General features: G+C 39.4%; 1 protein-coding gene across 6 annotated transcripts in view; it reads right to left on the reverse strand.

Moving 5' to 3' along the window:
• The window catches only part of LOC118724451 (protein argonaute-3), a 79,584-nt gene that overhangs the window by 59,339 nt on the left and 8,156 nt on the right, over positions 1 to 12,089 (reverse strand). The gene's annotated exons all lie outside the window — the stretch shown is intronic.

The following is a 12,089-nucleotide window of genomic DNA, read 5'->3' on the forward strand; positions in this document are numbered from 1 at the left end:
AAAATCCTATCTACCCTGCCACCCTTTAATTTTGAGAGAAAGGGAGAGAAAGAAACATCAATGTATGAAATATTGATCAGTTGCCTCTCATACGTGCCCACCAGGGATCAAACATGCAACCTATGCATGTGCCCTGACTGGGAATCAAACCAGCAACCTTTTCATGCACAGGAAGACATTTCGACCAACTGAGTCACACCCAACCAGTAAAGCTGCCAACATTCTAAAAGACAATCACATGTGATAAGTTTTACTTTCAGGACCTGGCTTAGGATACCAGAAAGGGATGATAGGAATTTCACACAAAAATAAAGAATGAATTCAGTGTATTACTTAATCATTCTGGGCCATAGATGACTTGCAAAATATTAATCCTAGAACCTTATCTAAAAATCCCTTTTACCATCTCTAAGCACCATCTGACACATTCATCTTTCTTTGTCTAAGAGTTTGACATTCATTCCTCTGTGCTCAAATAGCACCTAATAAATATATCCATTAGAACACTTATTCCATTGTATTATCCTATATAATAAAAGGCTAATATGCAAATAGATCAAATGGTGGAACAACATTGTCATCTGGGCAAGCTTTTGGTAGTTACTGAAATTCTTTGCTTGGTGCCGGCCCAGATTGCTTGGCACCATCAGTGGGTGTGAGCAACGGCTTCCAGTCCCAATCACTCTTCAGGACTTGTCCACCTCTCCTGCTCCTGAGGGAGGATGGGGGCCAGCAGCCGCCTCTCACAACTGCTCTGGTGACAGCCCCACTTGCACCACTGCTGGCCCTGATCACCCCTGCAGGCTTCTCCACGTCCTCCTGCTCCTAAGGGGTGATCAGGGCAGCAGCTGCCATTGGCACCCACTGAACGTGCTGGCCCTGCTCACACACACTGTTGGTGCCAGCCCCAATTGCTCCGTGCCACCAGTGTGTGTGAGCGGTGGTGGCAGTGGGCTGTTGGCAGACAGGAGACTGGGGGCTGCGGCAGAAGGGGCTAGGCAGGAGTGTGGAGGATGGGCCGAGACCCGCCCTGTGCCACTGCAACTTCGCGGCCCATAGTTCCTTTCAATGGTGGTGCACAAATTCTTGCACTCGAACCCTAGTAGTTACTGTATGCTTCACTTCTACTAGACTGTGAGATTCTTGATGGCAATAAACACCTTGTACCACCCCTATCCTTTGACACCCCCCCCCCATCTTTACTAAAGTATTCAGGCAATAAAAATATTTTAAATATATATTTAAATATATATTTATAAATATATATAATAAAGATATTTTATCCAGCAAACATTTTTATCCCATTTACTATATGGAAAGATATTCAAGACATTTTTTTAAGTACAGACTACAGAGAGAACAATACCAAATATCAAAAAATCAATATTTATTTTTGTACACACATCCTTAGTAAAGGCAGGGGAAAGATAGCTAGAAGGATGGTACCAAAATACATATAGTAGTTACCTCTGGGGAGAGAAGCAGAGAGAAAAACAATTTTTAAATTTTGTTTATATAAATCTAAATATATTATAAGACTATGCTCACATAATTCTGGTATAATATATAATAGATATAGAAGAATTAAAAAAATTCAATTCTAGCACAGTCAAGTGAGTAGGTGATAGGAAAAAGAGGGGAAAAAAACATTTTCTGGAACAAAATAATTAAGCTGACTTGATACACAGAGCAATTTTCTATGTACTCAAAGTTTCTACTTCTCTTTTCAATTTTATTTTTATTTTGCTAAAATTATTTAAGTTAATTTCATCTATTCTAGAGTAAATTTTACAACAAAGATTTGTATCACTGCTCAGTGTTTAGGTATAAAACAAATTTCAAAGTTTTCCTGCCATTTTAAGTTTACATCTGTGGCTATTATCATTAATTCCAGTTTCTCAGGTGAAATTTTCACAGATCTAATTTAATTCATCAGGATGTTTTGATTATTTTTTCACTTTTTACTTAACAGTAAATTGGTATTGTTTTAATCTAACCAAATCTTGGCAAACCACCCTAAGGATCAAAATGGCAGAGGAGATTTAAAATAGCAGGGCCAAAACATTTTAGGGCTAAAAAATATTTTGCTTTGATGCCTAGCACTCAGTATATACCTGGCTCATCTCTTTGTCCAATTAGTTGCTGACTCTACCTTTCTGCAGTATTTCTTCTTTCCTCCCCCCCCCCCCTTTTTTTTTTTAATTGAATTCAGAGAGGAAGGAAGAGGGAGAGACAGAAACATCACTGATGAGAGAGAATCATTGACTGGCTGCCTCCTGCACACCCCACACTGGGGATTGAGCCTGAAAACCGGGCATGTGCCCTGACCAGGAATTGAACTGTGACCTCCTGGTTCATAGGTCAACTCTAACCTACTAAACAATACTGTCCAGGCTTTTTTTATTCCTTCCTCATCATATATTATACAGGTCATTTCACATTCTGGAGTATTCTGTTCAATTTGTAAAAATTTAAGATCCTAAAATATGAAACATAATCAGAAGGTGATAATGATAGAAACTTATGTAATATGAGTAAAACTAAATAAAACTAAAGCTTTTGGGAATAGAAAACACTCCAAGGAAATTATAGAAGATTTGGCTATTTTGATGGATTGTCGTGAAAAACTGAGCCGAAAACCTACCTTCTATGAGTCAATAGAACTAGAACAAATACTTGGAAAAATATAAGCAGCTTGATAATTGGAACAAAAATTTCTAACACTTTTAAACACCAGAATTACTCACAAGTGGGTTATATTAACTTTTAAGTTACTTAAGTTTGTCCTTGTTAGAACTGTTTAAAGAGCAAACAAGAAAGATACAAACTAGAAAACTAAGGGAGGAGGATCTGGGGGAGATAATAGATCAACCGAAGGACTTGTATACATGCATATAAGTACAACCAATGGACATAAAACTATGGGGAAGGAGGGGATATGGGGGAGGGAGAGAGGGGGGCAAAAAAAATCATTAAAATATGTAATAAATAAATAAATAAATTAAAAAAAAAAACTAAAATAATACATACAATCCCCTCTAACAGCAAAATTTTATGAGAATATCAAATAATAAAGCACTTCACATTTTATCATGGTATCAGATATAGAAACTTCTTTATCATATAATTGCACTAAATTGAACTTAAGGCTTTAGAGCAAGCATGTCAAACTTGCAGTCAGCAGGCCGCATGCCTGGAGTTTGACATGCTTGCCTAGAACCTTAACGGAATCAAACTGGTGACCTCTTGGTTCATGGGTTAACACTCAAACACTGAGCCACTCTGGGTGGGCATGATATTTTTATATAAAAATTTAAGCATAATTATCTCAAAAATTATACCTCAAAAATTACACGGAAGTACAATACTAAAGTTTTCCCAATGATACACTGCAATACATTAGCATTAAATGTAAATTAATACAAAAAATGAATTCTGATAAGTAACAGACACTATGACTGAATTTTCTCTATATTTTAGTTGTGGAGCACTAGTCTTTTATTATAACAGTGGGTGAGGATGGAGACTCTTTGATCTTTTGTTCAAATGTAGAAATTATAGTATAATATGTGTGTACTAGAGGCTGGGTGCACAGATTCGTGCACTGGTGGAGTCCTTTGGCCTGGCCCACACCCTCTCACAATCTGGGACCCTTTGGAAGATGTTGGGTTGATGGTTTCGACCCAATCCCTGTGAACAGGCCGAGGGACCCCACTGGTGCACGAATCCATGTACCAGGCCTTTACTATGCATAAGATCTTTGGTTAATCTCTTCCCACCTCCCCCTTCCCTCTTAGATTCATCAGTCTGTTCCATGTTTCCATGCTTGTGCGCTGAACGTCTGCCCCATGGTGGTCAGTGCACATCATAGCTACCAGTCAAATGGTTACTTAGGCATATGTGTGTGTGTGTGTGTGTGTGTGTGTGTGTGTGTGTGTGTATACAGGTCATTTCACGACAAGCCAGCTTCCTAGCTTATAAGAAAAAGTAAAACCACAATAACCAAAATATTGTACATAAAATTACAACTTCTAAAGCAATAGTTAGGAAAGTAATTCAGAAAAAATATGTGAATACATAAGGATAAAAACTTCTAAACAGGAGAAGAACCAAGATGGCGGCATAGGGCAGATACCCGAATGCAGCTTACCACAACAAGTTTGAATTTAGAACTGAAAAACAGGGGAAACATCACCCTGAAGCGCTGGATGGCTGGCTGAGGGGAGGCTCTAACATCTGGGAAGGAGAGAGAAGGCGCGCTGAACCTCAGGAACTGTGAAGGTACGGAAAACTGTGCGTGCGAAAAAGCGGCCACAGAGTTTGCTGCCAGCTTGCTCGCAGAGCAGAGAGGGCGGGCCGAGATTGCTACCGGCTTACTCCCTGCATGCAGAGAGGGCAGACAGCTAATGCATGGCTGGCTTTTTTGTTCGGGAGGAAACAGAACCACCCTATTGCGCTGATACAGAGTCCTAAAAACAAAATGGAGAGGCCAGACTGTCTGGCAGTGGGCGGGGATCTCTCTGAGGTGTGTGAAGCCAGCGGCCATTACTGCGGGACTCAGAAACCAGACCCTAGTAGGGAGCGGCTGAATAAAGCTTGTCTGCACCACCCGAGACTACGCCACATCCAAGCAGAGCACAGAGGCCCTTCCAGTGGCTAGCTTCCTCGTTTGCTGCCAATAGGACTCTCCTAGGAGGGGCAGACAGGAATCTAAAGCTTGTCTGCGCCTATACCAAAGAGGTGCGCGCACCTGCAACCAATTGTGCGGGATTCAACAAAGCTTGTCTGTGCGACCCCGAGACTCTGCCCATCCAAGTGGAAAACAGAAACCCTCCTAGCTGAGACACTTCTGATATTCATAGCCAATTGGCTTGGAGATCAACGCTTCCCAGTGATACCAACAACAAGCAAGGCTTAACAACAAGACTGCACGCACATCCCACAAAGGGCTACACCAAGACTGTCCACCTCAGGTAACTGGGAGGCTGACTTACTGAACCATCTAGGACACCTTAGCACACAAAGCCACCTTACCAACTCAGGGAAGCTGTGAAAATGCCAAGACAAGGAAATAGATCACAAACAAAAGAAATGGAGGAAAAGAAGAGACTGGATATAGAGTTCAAAACCACACTTATAAGGTTTTTCAAGAATTTCCTAAAAAAGGTCAATAAGACCTATGAGGAGATGAAAAAGGATCAACAAGAACTAATAAGGGATCAACAAGAAATAAAGAATACGTTGTCTGAAATAAAAAATATTATACAGAGTCCTAAAAACAAAATGGAAGATCGCAAGAATCAAGTAAAAAATTTGGAACATAAAGAGTCAGAAGAAACTCCTCCGCAGAAGCAAGAAGACAAGAGAATCCAGAAAGTTGAAGATAATGTAAGAAACCTCTGGGACAACTTCAAGCGAACCAACATTAGAATTATGGGGATCCCAGAAGATGAGAGAGAGCAAGATATCAAAAACATACTGAAAGAGTGACAGAAAACTTCCCCCACCTGGTGAAAGAATTAGACTTACAAGTCCAGGAAGCGCACAGAACTCCAAACAAAAGGAATCCAAAGAAGACCACACCAAGACACATCATAATTAAAATTCCAAGAGCAAAAGACAAAGAGAGAATATTAAAAGCAGCAAGAGCAAAGCAGGTAGTTACCTATAAAGGAGCACTCATACGATTGTCAGCTGATTTCTCAAGAGAAACCATGCAGGCCAGACGGGAATGGCAAGAAATATTCAAGGTGATGAATAGCAAGAACTTACAGCCAAAAATACTCTACCCAGCAAAGCTATCACTCAGAATCGAAGGCCAGATAAAGAGCTTCACTAATAAAAAAAAGCTAAAGGAGTTCATCACCACCAAACCAGAATTATATGAATTGCTGAAGGAAGAGAAAGTAAATAAAGATAAAAACTATGAACAACAAATACCTAACTATCAACAAGTGAATCTAAAAACCAAGGGAATTAAAAAAAAATCTGTTAAACAATATTAACAGGTGAATATAATAGAATCAGAGGTATGGAAGAGGAGTGGACTGACGATTCTCGGGGGAAAAGGGGAGAGGGGGGTGTGGGAAGAGACTGAACATAAACTGTGCACCTATGGATGAGGACAAAGGGGGGAGGGGAAAGGGCAGAGGTTGGGGTGGGAACCTGGTGGAGGGGAGCAATGGAGGGGAAAAAAAATGAGGAACATTTGTAATAATATGAACAATAAAGATTTATTAAAAAAAAAAAAAGAACTTCTAAACAATCTTTAGTGGTTTCCTTTTACTAATAATCTTAGTCTGAGGCGGAATGAATTTTTGCAGAGTGTTATATGATGCATTTTTAGAACATCAGGTATAATTTAAAAATCCATATGAACAGCCCTCACTGGTTTGGCTCAATGGATAGAGCGTCAGCCTGTGGATTGAAGGGTCCCAGGTTCAACTCTATTATAGTCAAGGGCACATGCCCAGGTTATGGGCTTGATTCCCAGTAGGGGGCGTGCAGGAGGCAGTCAATCAATGATCCTTTCTCATCATTGATGTTTCTAACTCTCCCCCTCTCTCTTCCTCTCTGAAATCAATAAAAAAATATTTTTTTAAAAAGAAAGAAAAACCCATAAGAACATTTGGTGATTACTACACAAATGAAACCTGCCTGAGTATGTTAGGTTTTACAAGGGGCTATAGCCTATCTCTTCTACTTCCTACATTCTGGTGCCATTTATTTTTATTTTTATTTTTTACTATGTCATTCTCTGGTGCACAGACTGTAGCACAAAATTGATTCTGTTTTTGTATGCCTTATATTTTTATTGTTCCTCCATTATTGCCTTCTTTCGTGATTTTTTTTCTAGTGTACTCCCTTAGGTTCTCTTCCCATTTATATATATATATATATATATATATATATATATATATATATATATATTAATATATTTTTTATTGATTTTTTACAGAGAGGAAGGGAGAGGGATAGAAAGCTAGAAACATCAATGAGAGAGAAACAACGACCAGCTGCATCTTGCACACCTCCCACCAGAGATGTGCCCGCAATCATCGTACATGCCCCTGACCGGAATTGAACCTGGGACCTTTCAGTCCGCAGACCGACGCTCTACCACTGAGCCAAACTGGTTTTGGCTATTTTCTTTATATTTTGTTTATGGATTTTATTGGGGTGACACTGATTAAAACCATGCAGGTTTCAAGTGCACAACTCCATAACACATCATCTGCACAATGCATTGCACAATGATCACCCAAAGTCAAGTCTCTTTCTGCCACCATTTATCCCCCATTTCACCTCTTCTTATCCCCCTTTCCCTCTGGCCATCACCATACTGTTGTTTTGTGTCTCTTTTTTCTTCTTAATCCCTTTACCTTTTTCAGCCAGCCTTCCAACCTCCCTCCTCTGACAAATGTCACTGACTGTACAATAAAATTTAATATTGGTTTCAGTAATTTCTACTTTACCACCTGACTCCGAGCAGAAAAATGGTAGAAGAGAGTAACTTTAATGTAAAAAAAGAAATTATTTTTCTGTTAATTATTACTATCCTAATATATAAAAAACCAGGGGCCATCACAACTGAAACAACTGACCAGATGACCGAACAGCAGGTTGTGTGGGGCAACAAGGCTGGCAGGAGGGTTAGTGAAGAAGGACCAAGAGACTTGAACAGCAGGCTGTGTGGGGCAACCTGATCAGCAGGGGGGTTAGTGAGGGACAACCAAATGACTGAACAGTAGGATGCATGGCGTGACCAGGCCAATAGGGGGAGCAGTTGGGAGTGATCAGGCCAGCAGGGGGCAGTTGGGGGTGACCAGGTCAGCAGGGGAGGCTGTAAGGGACAACCAGGCTGGTGTGGTGGAGGAGTTCGGGGAGGCCAGGCCTGCAGAGGGGGGCAGTTAGGGGTGACCAGGCCAATCGAGGGTAGAAAAGGGTAACCAGGTAGTGGTGTGGGACAGTTAGGGGTGATCAGGCCAGCAGAGGAGGGGCAGTTGGGGACAACCAGGTAGGCAGGGAGGGCAGTAAGGGGCGATCAGGCCAGCAGGCAAACAGTTAGGAGTCAGCGGTTCCAGATTGTGAGAGGGATGTCCGACTGTCGGTGTAGGCCTAATCCAGCCAGTCAGACATACCCTGAGAGGTCCCGGATTGGAGAGAGTGCAGGCTGGGCTGAAGGAACCCCTCCTCACTTGCACAAATTTCGTGCGCCGGACCTTTAGAAAGGTCATAAAGAACCGTCTTCATCTCATTTTAATTTCTCTGCTCCCATAGGCAGAATGGGAATTATTCTCGTCTATAAGAGAAGACATGAAATAATATTTTCCCTTCAAAGTGACTATACAAATTTGTTTAATATTCACAGCTACAACAAATTAATCTGTCATTATACATACAGAAAAAAGGAAGATTGCTAAGGTATAGATGCTAAATTAACCCAGAGGTTTATAAAACGCAACTAAAACAGCTGGCTGGCTGTCCTTGTATCATTCCAACCTCTAATTTATCTTCATAATTCTATAATAAGTAGCAGAGAAGGTAGACAATGAATATTTTGCATCATAACTTTTAAGAGATAGAGATTATATTTTAGATAAAATTTTTATTTTTATTATTATTTTTTTAATCTTGGAGCTCTCCAAATCTTTTTTTTTTTTTTAATACATTTTATTGATTTTTTTACAGAGAGGAAGGGAGAAATGCTAGAAACGATGCTAGAGAGCTAGAAACGTCGATGAGAAACATTGACCAGCTGCCTCCTGCACACCCCCTACCGGGGATGTGCCCACAACCAATGTACATGCCCTTGACTGGAATTGAACTTGGGACCTTTCAGTCTGCAGACCATTGCTCTACCACTGAGCCAAACCGGCTTTGGCTAGATAAAATTTTTAATATAACACCTGCAATATAGCAAAGCATTTCATTATTATGTATCTTTATAGTCATTTCATATGGGTGAATGAATTCTTTCACAATCTTATATAACTACAATAGCTAACCCAGTAAACATTTTTAGTATTCACAAATAACTGACAGATTAGACTACAAAATATATTTTTAACTCAATCTGGTTTACACTAACAACTCTTCTCTGAAACACTTCTCCCTCTGACCACTACTGACTCTTAATAGATATGGTTTCTTTCAGCCTTTTCATTTGGCTCTTTAGCATTTGCCACTGTGATCAATCCTTGAATATAAAATCAAGATCCTTCTTTTACCTTCTCTGAAACACCTTCTACTTTGTCCTGGTCCTCCTACCTTTTCAGTCTCTTAAATGTCTTCACTGGCAAACCCGAAACAATAGTATCCCCAGAGATCTATTTTCAGTCCTTTTTATCTCGACTCTACTCATTTTCCCTATTATCTATCACCTACCTATATACTGACGTCTCAAATCTCAATCTCCATCTTGACTTATCTCCTGAGCTTTAGGCCTTTATTTCCGATAATCTACTGAAATCCATTTTGATGCTTCTGACACATTTCAACATCCAAATATCCAAAACAGAAAATAAAATACTTGGTCCTTTCACAACTTGAATTTCTGTCAAAACCAACACTATTGTCATCACCATTATACAATCTAGGGACTATGAAGCCATTCTTATCTCTGCCCTTTCCTTACACACCTAAATTATTCATTCTTCTAAATCAACTAAGCCTTGTCTTTATCACTGCTGTTACTTAAGTCTTAGAACACACAACCTCTAATCTAGAAAAGTAGATTACAAAGCACTAGGAGGTATGCTGAAGTATGAGAAAAAAAAGTTTTTATATTTTAATTTTCATCTAATAATCTGAATATAGATTGAAAATGGTGCCCTCAGTTAGCCCAGGTTAAATGGTCAGGTGTAACACATGATACATCAGGAATCCTAACAGAACAACGAGAGATCTGCAACATATAAGAGTTAGCATTGAACTCTTATTTATTCATTTTTAGCATATTGCAACTTATTTCAGTTCAAGTGTGTGGCACATATTCAGTCAGGTTTTTGGTACATTAATCTGAAAATTTTAAATTAATAAATATATTCTTAAAGAGTTTATTTCAAAACAATGTTAGAACAGTAATACAAGTCTATAAATTAAAATTTTTTAAATATGTATGTATATATACTTATTTATTAAGTGCATGGTCAAACATTTTAACTAATGGGCATGTGTGATCAAAATTTTGAAGACCACTGATCTAGACTACTGCAACAGCCTTCCAAATGTTCTCCAGGACTGGTCTTTCTCTTCTCTCATTCATTCTACACAATGCCATTGGTTATACTTTTAAATATAGATGTTCCTCATTTGCTCAAAAGCCTCCAATGGCTCTCTACTATTTCTTAATTCACAGGCCTTAGCTAACTTTTCAAACTCTAGCTACTCCATACTGGCCTACTTTTGTTACATAACATGTCTTCCCTTTGTCCATGCTCTCTCTATATGGATTATTCTTTCACCTGGCCCATTGGGCAACTATCCAGCTCAGTTACCATCTTCTTCCCTAACCAAAGGCAGAGAGAAAGGGAGAGGGAAAGAGGGACAGAATCATAAATGATGAAAGAGAATCATTTATCAGCTACCTTTTGCACGCCCCCTATTGGGGATGGAGCAGGAAACCTGGGCATACGCACTTGATCAAAATTAAACCTGGGACCCTTCAGTCTGCAGGCGAATGCTCTATCCACTAAGCAAAGGCGGCTAGGGCAGTAATCATTACTTTAAAAAATAATTTATTGAATTTATTGGGGTGACATTGGTCAATAAAATTAACATTACTTTTTTTTCTCTTATTAATATTTTACAGAGAAGAAGGGAGAGAGATAGAGAGGTAGAAACATCGATGAAAGAGAAACATCGACCAGCTGCCTCCTGCACACCCCCTACCGGGGATGTGCCTGCAACCAATGTATATGCCCTTGACTGGAATCGAACCTGGGACCTTTCAGTCTGCAAACTGACGCTCTACCACTGAGCCAAACCGGTTTCGGCTCATTACTCTTTTATCAAAGCACATAATACTCATCTCACAAAATTTGTCATTCCATATATAATAGACTATGAAATCCTTATCAGGGATCAGTTCTTTATTTAACTTATTATTTCCAGAACATAGCACAATTTGTGCCTGACATAAAACAGTGGCACAATAAATTAAATATATAGTTAAATGAAAACATAGAAAATACCCAAAAAGTAATCTTTAAGTTTTAAAAGTTACTGCAGGATTTAGAATTATAATTCCAATTAGGGTCCATATATTTTTATTGATTTTAGAGAGAGGTATGAAAAGGGCTAGAGAGATGTGCTGGAACCAAGGCACATGCCACTGACCAGAATCAAATTGGGACCCTTGAGTTTGCAGGCCGATGCTCTAGCCACTGAGCCAACCAGCCAGGGCCACAGAAGGGACTTTTAACTAGAAAGTATAAGGAACTCCAACAACTCAATGAAAAGATAAAAGATCTTGCCAAAACCGGTTCGGCTCAGTGGTAGAGCGTCGGTCTGCAGACTGAAAGGTCCCAGGTTTCGATTCCGGTCAAGGGCATGTACATTGGTTGCGGGCACATCCCCGATAGGGGGTGTGCAAGTCGATGTTTCTCTCTCATCGACGTTTCTTGCTCTCTATCTCTCTCCCTTCCTCTTTGTAAAAAAGTCAATAAAATATATTTAAAAAGAAAAAAGAAAAAAAAAAGATAAAAGATCCAATTTAAAAATGGACAAAGGATCTAAACAGACATTTCTCTGAAAATATAAATGACTAAAGATGCTCAGCATCAGCCATCGGGGAAAGGAAAATCAAAATGATAATGAGATACTACTAAACAGACAATAAGATGGCTATAAAAAATAAGAGGATGTGGAGAAATTGGAATCACTGCACCCTGCTAGTGGGAATATAAAATAATGTAGCCACTTTGGAAAAGAGACTGGCAGTTCCTCAAAAGAGTAAACATGGTTACCATATGACTTGACTCTTAGGTATATACCCAAGAGAAATTAAAACATATGTCCACACAAATCCTGTACATGAATGTTCATTAATTATTCATAGGAGCCAAGAAATACAAACAACTCCCATG

This window comes from Pipistrellus kuhlii, unplaced genomic scaffold (assembly GCF_014108245.1).
Source record: "Pipistrellus kuhlii isolate mPipKuh1 unplaced genomic scaffold, mPipKuh1.p scaffold_m20_p_2, whole genome shotgun sequence".
NCBI lineage: Eukaryota > Metazoa > Chordata > Mammalia > Chiroptera > Vespertilionidae > Pipistrellus > Pipistrellus kuhlii.